Source organism: Nothoprocta perdicaria, unplaced genomic scaffold, assembly GCF_003342845.1.
Source record: "Nothoprocta perdicaria isolate Ctin4 unplaced genomic scaffold, notPer1 scaffold_307, whole genome shotgun sequence".
Lineage (NCBI taxonomy): Eukaryota > Metazoa > Chordata > Aves > Tinamiformes > Tinamidae > Nothoprocta > Nothoprocta perdicaria.
In genome coordinates this window covers 48,111-65,028 of record NW_020455541.1, presented here as the reverse complement: position 1 = coordinate 65,028, position 16,918 = coordinate 48,111, and the positions used below count along the sequence as shown (strand labels likewise).

General features: G+C 47.1%; 3 long non-coding RNA genes across 3 annotated transcripts; 2 read left to right on the top strand and 1 right to left on the bottom strand.

Moving 5' to 3' along the window:
• Positions 1–1,434: 1,434 nt before the first annotated feature.
• On the bottom strand, positions 1,435–2,666 carry LOC112950083. The gene is made up of 3 exons (XR_003249944.1): positions 2,640–2,666; positions 2,384–2,509; positions 1,435–1,911 (listed from the first exon to the last, which is right to left on the bottom strand). It is a non-coding gene; the product is annotated as an uncharacterized LOC112950083 (long non-coding RNA).
• Positions 2,667–10,131: 7,465 nt separating this feature from the next.
• Positions 10,132–13,126, top strand: LOC112950079. Its single transcript, XR_003249941.1, has 2 exons — positions 10,132–10,232; positions 13,037–13,126. It is a non-coding gene; the product is annotated as an uncharacterized LOC112950079 (long non-coding RNA).
• An 804-nt stretch (positions 13,127–13,930) lies between these two features.
• On the top strand, positions 13,931–14,434 carry LOC112950080. Its single transcript, XR_003249942.1, has 2 exons — positions 13,931–13,966; positions 14,061–14,434. It is a non-coding gene; the product is annotated as an uncharacterized LOC112950080 (long non-coding RNA).
• The last annotated feature ends 2,484 nt before the right edge of the window (positions 14,435–16,918 follow it).

The window sequence follows — 16,918 nt, the reverse complement described above, 5'->3', positions numbered from 1 at the left end:
AAGTCAAAATCAGCATATAAAAAGCCCCGCAAAACGCAGGGAGATGCGAAGCCAACACCAGTGTCCCGAGCAGCCCGGGCCTCACCCGTGTGCGCGGCTCTCACCAGCCGCCTCCTGTGCCTCGCTGTCCTCCCGCGTGTCGCTGGCGTCCTCACGAGCTCCAGATCCAAGTCCCAGCTCCTGATGTCAGGGGGGCGCTGGTCGGACTGGGCACATGGGGAGCTCTGCGCAGGCGAGGAGTCCGCCCGACTTGTGCTGAGGGGGTTGCTGGTGGGGCCGGCTCAGGCTTCCTGTCCCCGGCAGGGCAGCCGCAGGGTCGGCTCTGCGCGCGGGTCTCGCCCAGCGGCGGGCCTGGCAGAGCGTCCGTCCCTCGCCGGCCGCACAAACCCGGGACACGCAGCGCGTGGGGCTGCGCGGGTGGCGCTGCAGAGGCGAGCGCAGCTCTGCGGGCGACGTGTCGGCTGGGCGAGCGAGCGGCTCTACACGGAGCTGCTGCACAGAAAGCTGCAGGCTCGGGGCCCCGCGAGCTCCCCACGTCCCCGCGTGGGCGCAGGGGCGCGGCCGCAGCCCCTGCTGCTGCACGCCGTGTCCCGGGCCCTGCGCGCGGCCGCAGCGGCCCAAGCTGCTGCCGGGCGACACTGCGGCGTCGGCACCGGTGCCGTCACGGCCGGGGCTCCTCCGTCCCCTCCCKGCTTGCCGAGAAGAGAACAAAGTCAGGGCCAAGAGCAGCAACAACAGCCATCACCGCCACCACCACCAAAAGCAGTGTTGAAAAACTGAATCCAATAAAGAAAAATAAAAACAAATCAGAAAACCACATAAAAAACACCAAATGTGAGATCAAATGTAAGCCTAAAAAAACCCACTGAAAAGTATAGTCCAAAGTTAAGGTCAAAGATGTGTAACACAGAAGAAGTTCAATCACACTTACATAAATATAAGCATCACAAAACAGTGAAGTCAAAAMCAAGTCAAAAGCATCAAATGCATCACAAAGTGATGGAAAAAAGCATCACAAAATCACTAAGAGAATGAAGTCAAAAAAGGCATCAAAAACAATTGAAAAGGCATAGACAAAACCAGCATCAAAAAAGAACCACAAAAAGGCAAAAATAGCATGAAAAAGCATTCACAAATACAATGAAGACAAAGAACAGCATCATATCACAAAAGAAATGAAGTTGGAAAAGCATCAAATGACCACAAGACAGTGAATGCAAAAACACACCATCAAAGCCATTGCTTAACGCTTTTTTTTGACTCTTTTTTTGTAATCACAAAGAAGTGAGCTTAAAAAACACCACAAACCAAAGTCACCAAAAAGTTAATGCAATGGCATCAAAAAATGAAAGAACAAAAAAAAATAGAAAAAGAAGATGTCATTAAAGAAATAGAACTGAAAAGAAAAAAGAATGAGCATTTAACAGAAACACAGGAGGGGAATAAAAAAAAATAGCATAATTGACAACAAAGTCAAAAAGAGCGTTTATAAAAGCATCACAAAAAATGTGAATTCAAAGATTAGCATCAAAAAAGTCCTCCAAAAGCCAGTATCATAAAAAGGTCAGAAAATAAACCAGAAAAAAGAAAACGTCATAAAGAGAATTAACCGGCTCTGCCTGACAGGGCCGGGCGCCCGCGGCGCCCCCAGCTGCCCTGTGGGGCTGGAGGGCCAGGGACCCGCATGCGGAGCAGGGCCTTGCTCCTCGTGTCCCCCTTACCTGGGGTCCGTGCTCCTCGTGTTCCCTTTCCTTTACCTGGAGCGCCTTGCTCCTCGTGCGCCCCTTACCCGGCTCAGCTGTGTCCCCAGTGCCTCCACGCAGCAGCTCGGCCGCCAGCCCCTGCCGAGGCGGATCCGGACAGAGCCGAGTCCCCTTCAGCCGTCGTCATCTGCGCATTCCTGTCTGGCAGCTGTGAGGAAGAGAGCGGGATGAGCGCGGCCGGGGGCTTGGACATCCGAGCACGGGTGTCCAGCACGGGCAGCGCTGCCGGGGCCGGCGCTCGGGCCCGTCCCTCTGTGCCGGGCGCCCTGCGCTCGCGGCCGGGGCTGCCCCCGGGCCCCGCAGCAGGACGGCATCGTCAGCGGGCACGGAGCGGGTGGCACCTGTGCAGCACTCGGAGCGTTAATGCAACAGGAACTCGCTGCGTATCAGCCACACAGTGCAGGTTATTCAGCACTAAACGGGACACTAACAGGCAAGTTAGGACAGCGACCGATTCGGCYGCGCAGCCAAGGGGGCTGCAGCCCTGGACAGCGATCCCGGGGACCCGGCCGGACTCCCCCTGAAACAGAGCGACCACACGCAGCCCCTTGGCGCAGAGCCCGGAGCCTCCCCTGCCMCAAGCCCCTTTGCCAGGGGCCAACAGCCCCTGCCCAACGCACCGGGACCCTCAGAGGCGCAAGGCGCCTGTCGGGCCTCTCCCTCCTGCTCCCGGCTGTCCCCGACATCCGCTCCTCAGCTGCCAGGGGGCGACGCTCCGGCTCCCTCTACGCAGCAAATCCCGGTTCCTGAGGAGAAGTCCCCGTTCAGGGCCCCGTCCAGGGCCGCCCGCCGAGCTGCCCCCGCGCCGCGGCGAGGCACAAGGTCCGTCCGTGTCCCAGCTGCGCAGGGCCGAGCGGGACGGCGACTGACACCCACCTGGGCCCTCGCCGGCCTCTGTCCTGCCGGAGCCGTCCCCGTCTGCCCGGCCTCGCTCCTCCTCGGCCCGTCCCAAACGCGCTCCAGGCCAGCGGCCATCGGCACCCGTGCGTCCCTGTCCGGCAGCTGCAAGGAAGGGAGCCAAGAGAGCGGGACGAGCCTGGCTGGGGGCTCAGACATCCCGGTCCSTGAGCGGTTCCTGTCTGGGCTGGGACAGACATTACAAACGTGACCTAGGAGCCGCCCGGGACGCGATCTGTTTCCTCGGACCGGCTCGGACCCACATGCTGCGCATGGGGGAGCCCTCCCCACCTGCCCTGGGGCCGGTGCTGCCACGCGCAGCTCTGCAGGCGCCCATGGACAAGCCCCAGGGTGCTGCTGCCGCCGCCAGGCGTGGGGCAGAGGCCACTGCAGCTCCCAGCCAGCAGCAGCCTCCCAGTTGCCTCCCTGGGGCAGGAAAGGAGACCCCTTTCCCTAGGAACCGCCAGCAGCTGCAGCCAACACCAAACACCGGCACCTGAGCCCCCCCAGGCAAGAGCCACAGGCAGATCCCATTGCCAGGCACCCTCTCCCACCAGGTCTCCAGGTGCTTCCCATCACCCAGAATGAGCTGGGAACAGCAGCCCCTCTGCTCTCCYACCTGGAGTGGAGGCCTCTAGGAAGTCACTGCAGCCAGTCCGTGTGTCTATCCATGGTGCACAAAACCCTGGGAAAGCAGAAGGGTTTCCAGCAGCGTTTCCCATCCCAGGGCACACGGGACACTGCAGGGACGGGACCCAACGCACCCGGCCGGTCCCTGGGGCGCCGGCAGCCGGAGCCGCCCCCGGCAGCCCCACACATGGGGCAGCTCTCCGGGCCTGACTGCCCCCCGGCCCTCAACGCCCCCACGCGCCTGGGAGGAGGCACCAGGGCCGACCGGCATACCCGCTCAGGAGCTCCCCACGTGTTGCCCCCAGGGCAGGGCCCGTCCACATACTACACGCACCCCACATGCAGCCCCACATGCAGCCCCACCCGCACCGAGACACCAGGGCAGGTGTCCTCTGCTCGCCCAGTCCCAGCAGCGCCTGGACACCCAGCCACCCCACAGAGCCAGGAACCTCCCTCCAAGAGCCCCACCCGCCCCCTCCCTTCCCAACCAGCTGCCCCCCAATTAACTGCCACCAACTCCCAAACCAGCTGCAACCAATTCCCAAATCAGTGCCCAAGCCACAGTCCAGCCTGGGGATTCCCCCAAAATGCTCTGTACCCTGCCAAAAAAACACCACTAAGCAATCACCTGGGAGCCCCCCAAACCATCCTCCAGGGACTCCCAAAGTGCTCCCCCTTTTTAGCCCYCCCATGGAACCCCCAAAACAACCTCCAACAGGCCTCCAACCTGAGCAGGTGCCCCACAGAAACTCCCTCAAAGCCCTCTCAGCCCTGGGAAGGGCCCTCTCAAACCACACTACAGGGGGTGACCCCCACCCCCAAACTGCCATTACCCCAGGGAAGGGCCCCCAAAAGTTCCCCACCTCCCCCCCCAGAAGAGCCCAACTACCTCCCCAGGGATTTGTCCCCCTAAGGGCCACCCAAACCCCACGGAACCGCCAGTGCTGCCTTCTCTCTCAACGGGGAGCCCCTAAAGCACCTTCCCCGCCCAAGGAGCCCCCAACTCCTCCCCTCYACAGCACCCCCAACTCCTCGCTACCTGCCAGCCCCAGAACTGCCCCCCAGGTCACCCCACCTGGGGCCCACCCCCAAAAAACACCTCCTAGTCCCACACAGACCCTCCCAGAGCGCCCTCCTGCCCACAAGGAGCCCTCCAAGTGCCTGCCCTGCCCCACAGAGCCCCACACGGCTCCCGCAGCAGGGACATCCCAGCCGGGGCGCCCGCCCAGCAGCCCCCTCGGGAGCCCCCAGTCCCCACCAGCGCCCAGGACACCCCTCCAGCCCCACCAGCGCCACGAGGCCTCTGGTCTCCCCAGGAGAGAAACCGTCCCGGAGGGCCCCAGTCCCGGAGCGGCTCCCGCAAATCACCCCCTAATCCCAGGGGGCCCTCAAAGAGGCCCCTTCACAGAGACCCCCAAGTTTCACCCAGCCCCAGGGCGCCCCCCAAGCGCCCCCCGCACCTGCAGCCGCCGCCGCCGCCTCGTGCTGCGCACGCGCCAATCAGCCCCGGCGCTGTCGCCGCCTGGCGGCCGCGCCCGGAACTGCAGCCCCGCCCCCGCCCCCCGCGCCTCTTGAAGCCTCGGCCCGGCGCGCACCTGCCGCCGCTCAGCGCCGGGCGGGGCCGCGGGGGCGGGGCTCCGCCCGCACGCGCCAATCAGCGCCGGACGCGTCTCCCGCACGGCGCCAATCAGGAGGCGAGGCGGGAAGGGTTATGGTATTTAGAGTCCTCGTGCGCATGCGGTGGCCGTTGTGGCGGTTAGGTGCCCGTCGGGCTCAGCGGTTGTAACGGTTTTTTAAGATCGYGTTTGCTTTGCCTTGCGTTCGTGTTGTGTTTTTCTATTTTCTGAGTTTGTGTTCAATTAAAATTTTATCTTTTAGGTAATTTTAGGTGGAAATCTGAGGGTTTTTTTTTTTTTTGTGGGTTAGCAGGGGAGTAAGTTAATTACTCTTCTTAAGGAAGTCTCTTAAAAGTGCAGATTGCATTTTTTCYTTAAGCCTTTTCTTTAAGTAAACAAAATTTTATTCTTTTTGAAGAAGGACTTTTCTCAGGGTTARAATAAATGAGACTGCTGTTTTGCTTTTAGTTGTTGTCAGAGTTGAGTTGCTGTTGCTTCTGTCTTTGTGGGGCATCTTAGTTGTCTTTGTTATTTATTATAACATGCATGAGAGTAGTTATGAGAGCTATTGTGGACATGTTACAGCTAAAATCAAATTGTCTGGGGCAAAAATATATGATGTAGGGGAGGTACAACTTCAGTTTGTCTTACTTAATTGTCTAGTGTAGTTGATAAACGTTTCTAAAATGAGTGCTCCTTTTAAGTACTCAGGATCAGTAGGGAGGTGTCTGGCCTTTGTGTGTTTTTGATCTTTTAATCYAGACTTAAGTATAAAATTATTTTTTCTTGTAGTTATCCTTGAAAGCTATTCAATGCACCTGTGACAGTTGACAAGTTGACAAGTTATGGAGGCTTCTYTTTAGCTGTTGACTCCATCATATCCCAGAGCCCTTTTCTAAAGGGTGTGCTGACAGGAAGGTTTAGACTCTTGTTTTAGTTTTCCTGGTTCTGATGTTGTTTGTTGTAGATCTTCTCTATAGGTTTTTTCAAACAGTGAACTGAGTTTTATGCTCCAGATGAATGACTATTTTCTCCTTTTCTTGGTTACAGGACTTCAGAAGCTTAGATTTCTAGATTAATCTGCTAAGAGCTCTGCCAGGATGTTGAGAGTCCACCTGAGATTTAACTGCGTATGTAGGTAAGAACCTATTTGAGCCTCATGGTTTTTTTTGGAAAGGGTGGCCTGTTTAACTCTACCTTTTGATAGATTATTTTTCTCTTTTGAAATTCAWCTTTATTTCTTTGAATCCTGCAGTTCTGGGTTAGGGACGGTGAAGCAGTATCATGCCATGAGGTATTACAGTGGGTTTGCTGGTCTTCAGTRGTCACATGCTTGTAAACCAAAGTGTTCTACCAGTGAAGTCAGGTCTTGAGGCTCATGTAAATGATGTATTTTACAAAGTTAAGACTAGGTCAYTTAAGATATCTGGCAAGCCTCTGGGATGAATTTCCAGAGCATCTGCTTTGCTGGTAGTGTTTGGAACAGAAGTTCACTTCTTCAGATGTAGGAGTACTTATTATCTTGGCTATGTATGTATATTTTGCCTGTTTGCTCAGGAGTCATTCATGCTTACTTGACATGAAAGYAGTTCATGAAACCACCTGAGGCCTTACCAGTGGTAGTTTCTTCTTGATCTGGAAAGTGTCTGTGCTCCTTTTCACAGGCAGCAGTCAATGAGCATTTTTTGGTAATATCAGTGGTGTTAGGTGTTTAAACTCTATTTCAAATGATGAGAAACTGTTTGAGAACTGGAGATTCCTAGCACTAACATGGGATTTGTGCTTTTAGCTCATGTATGCTGTAGGCATGATCCTGGGCCCAGTGGTTTTTCTAATTTGAGCTGAGAAAACTAACTGTTGAGCCTTATATTGACTTGAACTCAACCCTTACTAAATCCTGTTCTTTTAGAACTTAGAGGAGCTCATGGCGCTTGAAGAGCAAGCTCTTTAATTAGTATCCCTAGAAGGAACTGAGCTTCCAGAAGGGCTGTATCTGCTAGAAACACTGCAAGCCTGCAGCTTARGGTGACTTCTGGAAGGAGGAACAAGGTGCACATTGCTGCTTCAGGSAGGGTGGGTTGAAGTTTCTGTGATGCACAAGGTCTCAGGAGCCAACCTTTCTTGGAGTTATGCTGGTTACTAAGCAGGTAAAACTGTAGGCATTTCCTCCCTTGTGRAGATGTGCGACTTGAGGGACAAGGTGCTGTTTGACTGTGGTACCCAATACAGTAGGTTTTTGCCAAATAACAAGCAGCAACAAGCTTGGGTTTGGGAGGTGGTTTGTGAGGAGCAAGTAGCAGGGGAACGAAAAGCTGCATGTAATAGACTTTGTACTCTGGGCGAAGGCATAAGGACGGGTGGTGTGTCTTCGAAGTCACACTGTACCATCTATTGCCGGTGGGTGTGAGTACATTGTCAGACTGCGGTACTACTGTTCTCCTGTCGCAATTCCAACAGAGACCACTAGATGTCCACAGAGAACAAAAAATTCTTTTCCAGGGTGAGGAGGAAAAGTGGCTAGGAAGCTGAGCAAACCGGACTGCAAAACCTTACTACTAGCATACCCCTTCTTGAGGAAGGGGTCATGAGACAAGGATGGTCCTCGGGCTTTGCTGTCAAGCTCACTGAACRATTGATGACAATGCTCACATGAGAAGGGCCCACTCAGCAGAGCGGGAGGGCAGAGAAGTTCTTGGCATAGTGCTCCTTGATGGAGGACTTGGTACTCCTTGTGTTGGGCTTGAAGTGTATGGATTATGGTTACTTAATATATATGCTTCAAGTAGGATCCATGTCTGTACTTTTTTGGATGATTGAAATCAGAAGGGTAGGTAATACACATTTTCATGTCAAATGGAGCTTTTACTTGCCACTGCTTATCATGGTATCTGAGATCATTGCCTGATRGTGAGATAGTCATCTGATATGATAACAGCCTTGGAAAACATCAAGGCCCCCTTTTACACTAATATTTGTAGGCTATTGGCTGAGTCATCCTGCTGTAGAGAAGCCTTGCCCCTTGTGTTGAAGTGCCCCTAGAATTCATCCACCTTAGAGGGAGTGGGTGTCTTGTGCTGTGTCTAGCTGTTGTGGAGTTGGCACGTGCAGCCCCTAACACCTTCCCCAGAGTCTGCAAGTCCCAAGGAGGTGGTAGGGACCTGTCTTCTGAGCGACAAGATGACCTGAAGAAAACACTACGGTTGCAAGTTGAATTTCTAGAGATCAGGATCAAGCTGAATAAACCACTGGAAAAGGCTCTTGATATATCTGTTGCACAGTATAAATATAGCCTTTTCTGAGTRGAAAGTCTTCATGGGATTATGCTCTAGTTATTTGCCTATAATCACATGGAAGTTTGCTTTCATAATAGAACCATGTTTTAAAATGTATTTGCATGYGATAGCCCTATTAGTCTCAGTGGGCTGGAAAATAACTTCTCTCAACTAGAATTTGACAGCACCTCATCTGTAGAATATTTCAGGTACAAAATAAGAATATGCAGCAGGCAGCAGTTATGAGTTGAGGGAATTTGTTGTTCCAGGCAAGTACAAATTACTTTGAAAGCTTTTCTAGTACTATAGCTCCTTTGTTTCTTTTTAYCCGGATAATGGATCAAATAGTGTTCCTGGTTACTGTATAGTCAAATCTTGTGTAGTTTTGGGATCAGTGTGGCTGTTTAAATGTGTCTAATCATGCTTCTGAAAAATCAAGGTAAASAAGTCCCTCAGTTGCTCATTATTGGGAACAGTGGGATCAAAATGAAATATTTAMCTGACAAAACTTCTGTAAGTACCAATAAAAAATAAAAGGGCCTCAAAGCCTGACAGATGAAACTTTTATACTTGGAGGTGCTACCTCYTTATGTGTTAAGCCTAGGAGTTTGCTTGGCTCTTCTGGTCCTGTGGCCTGTTCTGCAAAGGTTMTATCTGTGCTTTAGGTCCAAGGGTTTGCTGTTTTGGGGGAATGTTTGTTTGTTGCATGGTGTGAAATGTAGCAGCTTAGGTTTTGACCATATAAGATGTGTTACTGGAACTGAGTATTGAGAGCATCTTTGGTGTTGCTCTGTAAATGCCTCTGTCTCCAGTGTACAACATCAAGGCTATATACAAGTTTGTCCTTATTACTCTAACTTGTATAGCTAGTGCCATCAATATGGCAAGAGATGCCTCAGGTATAGCAACTGTTTTGTTTCAGTTAGTTTTAAATCCRAAGTGAATGGAATGTAATTCTTCATACCTACATCAGTGTCCTAGAAATCAGTTAATTCTTAGGACTGATGTGGCCATGAAGGGGTGGTGACTAAGCAGACCTTCATGATAAGAGTGTCTTTACCTTTGTAAGAATGAGGTGAAAATGTTTGTCAAGTGCCTTACTGGCAAGTGTTTTGTTTGTGGAGATAGCATATGATATTTATAGTGGTGTTTACTGAGCAATTAGAGCAAAGATTTGCTATATACCATTTATCTCCTTGGAATTCTGATCAGAACAGGGAGGTGTGAACTACATCTCAAGTAGCAAAGAGAACCTTAGGGGTGTTTGTATTTCAAGAACCTGAGCAATTGCTCATGACTTCTAACAGGGAAGTTTGATGCATCTATCCACACTGCTTTTAATCCTGAACCTTTAAGTGTACCTTTTGATTTCACATGTGTGACTGGATGCCTTAATCTGTCTTGTTCTACCATCATAAATGTTTGTTCCTTCCTAATGCTGCAGGTAGAATTGGTTTTTCATTATGGCTAGCAGCATGTCTTTCTTCACAGGTCCTGTGTGACTGCCAAAATACTTTGGACTTGAGGTAGAGTAGCAGGTCGGACCAAGATTGCATGTTTACTTTCATGTACTAATAGTTCATCTTTGGTCTGAGTTCTGTGCTYTTTCTGAAGGTAGTGAAGGCCTGAGTTTTTAGAGTTTTTGAAATAGAGAGATTTGCAAACAGTTATGCCTGGAGAAATGGGTAGTTTTTAGGTAACAAGGTCTGTAGTGTTGTGTGTAGCTGACGTATAAATCCAACCAGAATAAATGTAATTTCTTTACCAGTTAGGAAACAAGTACAAAGCTTTTGCTTTATTCAGGTATCTGTGTTGGTAAGTTGCCTTCTAGTCGGTTGTGTGAGTAGGTTCTGAGAGAATATCACTTCCATGGSCTCAAAAGCACAGGTAGTCACCTGATTGAATTTTCTTCCATGGATAGAAACTGAGTACTTTTTCTTGTTATACAGGTACAAATAGTGTTCTTGACTGGAAAAATCCCTGGGACTTGCAAACGGAGGACCTGTGTGCATGTGCATAGCCATCTTCAGACTTCAAATCACTTGTGTCTCCATGTAAGTGTTTTCATACACACTGCAAGGTTCTTATCTTTGTGCAGGTAAATAGGTTTAAGTTTTCAGCACATCTTAAACACATCTCCAGACTTAATGYGTTGTGTTTGTAAGTGTTGAAGGTTTTGCTGGATGGAAGTTGAGACCATAAAGAGGGGCAGGGGATGAAGAGCATCTCTCRGGCATGAAGAAGTACTTGAAGAGGTTAAATGTCATTATGGAGGCCTGAGTAGAGGTTTATGTTAGATGTATCAAAATATTAAGAGGCTTGTAACCCTTTGAGTCTCTTCAAAAGAATACTTTTTTCTCATTCCTGTGTTCTGACTGTTGRAAATAAAATGTAGGTGCTATTAATGACACTAGGGTTTGATCCTCTTATCAAGATAGTGACAAAAGGCCTCAATGGCTGTGAGCCTCTAAAATAGGGAGAACCCAGTGAAAGGTTTGAGTGACCTATTAAAATGGCAGTTAACTTGGATATGTTTAGGYTTTGAATGGAGCTCGCTGGCATCCGGATTGTTCTAATGCATGACTTASTTTGATACTGCAGTGAAGGAATGGTTTAAAGCCTTGCGATATGCACCTGTAGCATTACCTGCTCAGCCATGTGAATAAGAGATACTGCCTCAAGGTGTGTCACAGGAGTGATACCAGAGTACCTTTAAGCACARTTGAATCTGTAGAACTTGGAGATGTGTGTTAGGTTGAGCCAGCCAGTAGTGTCTTGTTCCTAGCCTCTCGGCTTTCCAATGCTTCCAACTGGTAAATGAGGCTTGAGGGCTGTGCACAGCACGGTACAGGTTCTTGTCTTAGTGTGTTTGTAGAGAAAGTATAGCCTTAGGGCTGGTAGTTCTGAATCTTAATGYTCAGAGGGTTTTTGCCCTCTAGATATTTTTACAAAGTGTTTAACAGGACTGCTGTGCTGAGATGAACTTAGGATCTGAGCTGCCATCACATCTGACTTGGGTTTTAGCTTTTGGGATGGCCATATATTCAGTCTTGCTTCTTTAGGCGTACCTGGAAATGTTTGCTTGTATTATGCCTAGTGAAGAAATCTTGCGTTAGGACAGTTGAAGATATTGTGGAATCATGGAACTGTAGTGAGATCGTGGGWAGATACCACCAGACTTGAGTTGAGATTGCTCTTTATTTCCCTGTTAGATAATGGTGCTCTGTAGTGGCAGTAGAGCAATTGCTTAGTAAGGTCACCTGCCAGCTACCTTTTGACTTGCTCTTTTAAGCTGCCTGAGTTTGTTTTTTGTAAAAGGTCCTTTACTTACAGCTATGTGCAAGCTAACAAGAGGCAATAACAGATTGAAGTCTTGACCTGAAACTTGTTTAATCTTAACACAGAGGATGGAACTTTGCAGTGCATTTGAATAGCTTGTATGCTTACTTGGTTTAATAACTTTCCACAAGAAGTTTCCAGGCTATCTTGGCGCTTTGTCTCATAGTGCTTTTCACAAGAGTATTATTCTGTACTATTACGTAGCTCCTACTGGATGACAAGTACCCTTATTTTTAGCTATAAGGTCATGATTCCATTAGTCTGTTGTAGGTTAATTGAAGTGATGATTTCTAGGAAATGGTCTGTGGTATTTCAAAGACTCATTGAGTTATTGGTACAACTTAGTCTAATTTGCTGGATTTGTGGGTGTGCTTAATGTACTTGTTGGTCTGAATTTAAGGAAAGAAACCTAGGTTGACGTTAGTTTCCTTGTGAAATATTACCAGGTTTGACCTGAGACATAATTCATTAACTCTTGGAGATAACAGGTTGCACAAAACTAAATTTGTGCTGTGCATCCTATCCTGTAGTTCAGAAAACAATTTTGCCAAGTTAGTTGTATAGCACGAATCTTTCAGGCAAGTTACCACAAACAGCCTTACTTCTTTGAGAAGTCAACTTTCTAGATTTAGTTCTTAGCAGGAATGAAAACCTTAGGAAAGGATATCAGCAGCCATCAGCAACACAAAGAAMAACTGCTGTTGTACCTTGGCTTCCTTGTCATTTACTAGGGTTTTGTAACATGCAGAAAAGCTGTTTTTCTGATATATACTATCTGAAAAAATGCCTAGAGAAGAGCAGGTAGGAAGGCAGGTTTTGATATCTACCCATTTATTCTGATAAACCCTAGCAGGATTAGACCCTTAAGTATAAGGAAGGTTCCTCTTTGGCTTGTTTTTTTTTTTTTTGCTTGCATTTGGTTTAGGTCAGGAGGGAGACTTCAGGTAAAAATCTGGGTAAAAGCAGCTGTTGTAGCTGCAGCAGTGACAGGCAGCAGAGAATGTATATTTGGATCTATTTATTACCATCCTAGTGAGTTTTTGGTAACATGAAACAATCATCTGTCAAGTTTACTGTTGTTGCTTAAGGATGACTTTCTTGGAAATAATTACCTGTAAATATTTTTGCCTTAYTTGGTGCATTAGTAGCAGGGAATGTCTTCCATAGCTATTAATGTTGCCTTGCTGAGTAGACTGGTGTGGAAGAATGGAAGTAAATATGATCAAGGATCAACATGCTACCATGTGGTGCCTGCCTGTCCTCTCCAGCAGGATGTTTTAATATCATCAGTTGGGGATGCTCATGAGAAGTTGTTCAGTGTTGATATTTGGACTACCTGCAAGACAGTGTGTGGGCTGGAGCTGGTGGTAAGGTACTGAAGGAATTGGCTCTGGTAGGATGACAGTATGTGGCTGTTCCAAGTCAAACTTGGAAGACTGTAGATAGCTGTGACTTACAGTTGGAGATGAAACTCTTGATATTAATGACTGTTGTKGTTTTGTACTTGGACTTTTAACAGGAGTCTGCTGCTTTCTCTGGTGTTGCTGCACACCTGAAGCCATGGACTTGGTCTCYGCTATGATCTCCAATCTGTATGGACTTACTTGCTGTCTGTGTAGAAGTTCTCACYGGAGATGGAATGCAGTGCTCTGGTATTACYGYCTCGAGGTGAGGAGCAACTTCTTTACTGTTAGGGTGACAGAGCAGTGGAACAGGCTGCCCAGGGAGGTTCTGGAGTCTCCTTCTGTGGAGGTCTTCAAAACCTGCATGGATRTYGCCCTGTGCTACATGCTATAGGTGTGCCTGCTTGAGCAGGAAGGTGGGACTAGAGGATCTCTAAAGGTCCCTTCCAACCTTGAATATTCTGTGATTAGTGCTGGCTAATGGCTTCTCTGTACCCTGGGAGGACTCAGACCTAGTTCTTTGTTCCCTGTTCCTTAACCCTGGCCAGACTTGACTCTCAGGTTCCAGATGCCACTTGTGTGGTCCCAGTTCAGTGAACCTCATGTTCTACAGGGAATCTTTCAGTTGTCACATTTGACTATTTGTCAAATTGAGTTGTTTGCTGTATCTTATRTATTAAAAGCAGTGACTTGTTGATTCTGGTGACTTCACATGATTGCACAGCAAATAAGTTGTTTTGCTGASGATGTTTTCATCAGAAATAGCTTTACATCATAAGCAGCCCCACTGAAATAATTGTATTAAGAGGGCAGCTGGAAAAACATCTGTTACATAAGCTTTTTCCCCTCTTAATTTGCTGTTTGATTTGCATAAGATGAGTGAAAGGATGTATTTTTCTAGTCTAGGTAGAATATCATCAAGGCTGTTATACAGCAGTAAGGTAGCAGTGATCAGATGCTGAGCTGACTTGTGGCTTGTTCGTGTGTCTCCTTAGCTTTGTGTGGGAAGGAAAGACTGGGATTGGATGAGGACAAAGGAAGAGCATGTAAGGATAGAAACATTATGCTTATCAGTGGCTGCTGTGACCTARAGTTATTTGTGCTGCTTGTTGATAATGCTATTTTTGCATTATACTGAAGGCTTAATTTGAAACAGCAAGGCGTGTGAATAACCCTCTCCTGGCTTATCTTCATGGAACTCAGTGAAGCTTTTCACAGAATTCAAATTATTTGCAAGACTTTAGGTTTTCTGACTTTTTTGTGTTCTTTTTCAGTAAAAATTGTATGTTGAGGTGACAATACAGGATCATCCCTAAATGTTAGGTCCCAGCTTTGCATATGACCCACACAAGATAAAGTAGATTAAGGGWAGGAGCATTATGTGTTGTACTATGTGAGATATTAGAAATTTGAAGGCTGTGAATGRACAGGATGACTACTTAGAAACTTTTTGTCTCTGTAAGAAGAAAGTTAAAATGTTTTCATTATTTCCTTCATGGTGTGATATCTGAATATGGTGTAGTAAAAATCTTGTACCTATTGAGTGTCTGTTGTGATTAATATTCTCCTTAGTCTATGCATATTGGATCCAGCCTCTCCTCGGGGTTAAAATCTACTTGAGCCTAATATCTGCTTTGATTGTAACTCCGTGATGAAAGGGTCCTATGAGAGATGAGAACCAAGTGCAGCAAACAGTGGACATGCTTAYAGCTAAAGAGTGCAAATAGCCACCTTGGATCAGGTGGGTGTATTGTGCACTCTGCCTCCATGTTATCAGCATGGCCAGAAGTAGTACAGTGCTCCTGTTACCCTGCTAAGTGCTGAGACTGATGTGCRCAGTTGTAACCAACTGAACAGAAAGACAACACTAGTGTTTTGAAGGATGAAGAGCAATTACACATCGGGGGATTTTTGGTATGTTCGGCTTGTGGAGTTTGATGTTGGTTATTTTGGACCAACGTAGGTCCCTGGGATTTGAGCAGTGTTTACACCCTATTTTTGGGTGTTCCTTTTTCCAGTAGGTTTTGTTGAAATTCTCTTGTTAAGCACTTTGACATACTGCTTAACAGTTACTTGGTAATAAGCAAAATGGGAAAGGATTGATTCATGAACAAGATGGAGCTTAAGAAAACAGGTAGTTAAAATCTGGCTGAAGATGCAATGTTCAAATTTCATGTGTACAACTAGAAGTTGTACACATCCTACATAACCTTCTGACAGATGGCATGACTTGAGTATGATCTGTTTTGGTCTCAATACTATTCAAGTTCTGGAGAAATCATTTTCATCAAAGTGAGACTTCTRTTAGACATGGTGTGTTGCACATTAGCTGTTTAGAAATAAAAGGACAGAGTTGGCTGCTGTCTTGTAAATTTTGTARATGTTAGCTTAATTTAGTATAGCTTCATTGACCTAAGTGGATGATCAGTCTTAAAATAGATTTGTTGGGACTTCTCAACCCCTATGCATAGGTTTGTCTTCCTTTACCATCTCACTCTGACCYACTTGCATTTTAAGTTTTCCTTCTGTGTGTACTTTTCCATTCATTATATCCAACTGAAACTGGAAAAAAATGAATAAGTATAAAGCTAGTAATACAATACATTTTGTTCCAAATGATTGCCTGGAAGCAATTTTAAGACATCAGAAAAGGCAGCTGCAGAAGAAACTTTTTGGTGACATTGCAGAGTAATAGCATCAGCGCCTCCCTGTTCTTAGCATTTGGATAGAGGCTGCATACTTACAGATGAAAGATTCATAGCAACCATTTGCCTTGCAGTGTGCATAACATGTCTTCGTGTCTAGAGGATGACTCCAAATCTTTGAGGCCTTTTGAACTTTGATACATATTGTACATAAGAAAATAGGAGTTCCTTTACTATGTTTAATACATTAAGAAGCAGTTGTCATTGTTACCATGGATGTTTTTTGCCTGTATAACAGAAGGCATTCTTCTACTGGTATTCTTTGTCTGTATAATAGCAGGCATTTTTGTGTGGAATTATCATCTGTTTTGGCAGCAGTCTATTGGTATTTATACATACATTTTGTTAAAGCTCTGCTTAACTGGACACTGTAGCAATTGAAGCTCTTTGCACAATGACCTGTTCTGTAGTACTGCAGACCTCTTCTACCTCRATGTGCTTTGTGCTGTTTATATCAGTTTTGCAGAATGAATCTTCATTTTGGTTTCTTGGTAGTTCTTTGGGCTGAATTCAGCAAAGTAGTTGGTCAGGAGTTAAGACTTTTTCTGAAGTGAGTGATTGCATCAAGCTACCATTTGCTACAATACCTGTTCTGAACCAGGTCAAGTGTCTGCAGTTGGCAAATGACCTTACTGGTTCTGAGACTCCTCTTTTGCTGCTGGTTGTAAAYTCAGTGTGCCCATCTCCCTTAAATGTCCACTAGCAGCAGGTAAACTCTACTGATGCCTCATTGAATCTGCCCTGTCTTCTAGCTGGACTCTTCTGAAGGCAAGACCCAGTGGTTTGAAACTTCACATTGTCCCTGCTACTGATTAAATGATGATTTTGATGCGAATATGGATCACAAGACAGTAAGGAAGGGTAACAGATGGGGTTAGATTTCTTGTTCAATGGAGGTGAGTCTTTCAAGGCCTTCAAGCAGATAGGCTTCTAGACTGTTAAGGTTGCTACTCTTTATCTGGTGAGGATCACTCAAGAACTATCTAATGTGTGCAGATTGGAGCAGTTGTATTAGTTGACTTGAGTTTCTATCTGAGAAATGGAATTTGGGCTGGCGTCAGCTTAGATTGGTGATCAAAGGAASAAGTGCTCACTGTGTCGCTAATGTCATTACCTGCCAAGCAGCTAATTTATAAGGCTAATGCCGTACAGGACCCAGGGGTCTGGTCAGTGTTCAGTTTAAATCTGACAGTGCAGTTAGATTCCTGGGTGGGAGGTATTAAGTGTTTCAATTTTCCGGGTAGGACTTAAGTTCTTTGTGGAAGAGTCTCTTTACTTTTGATTAATGCATGG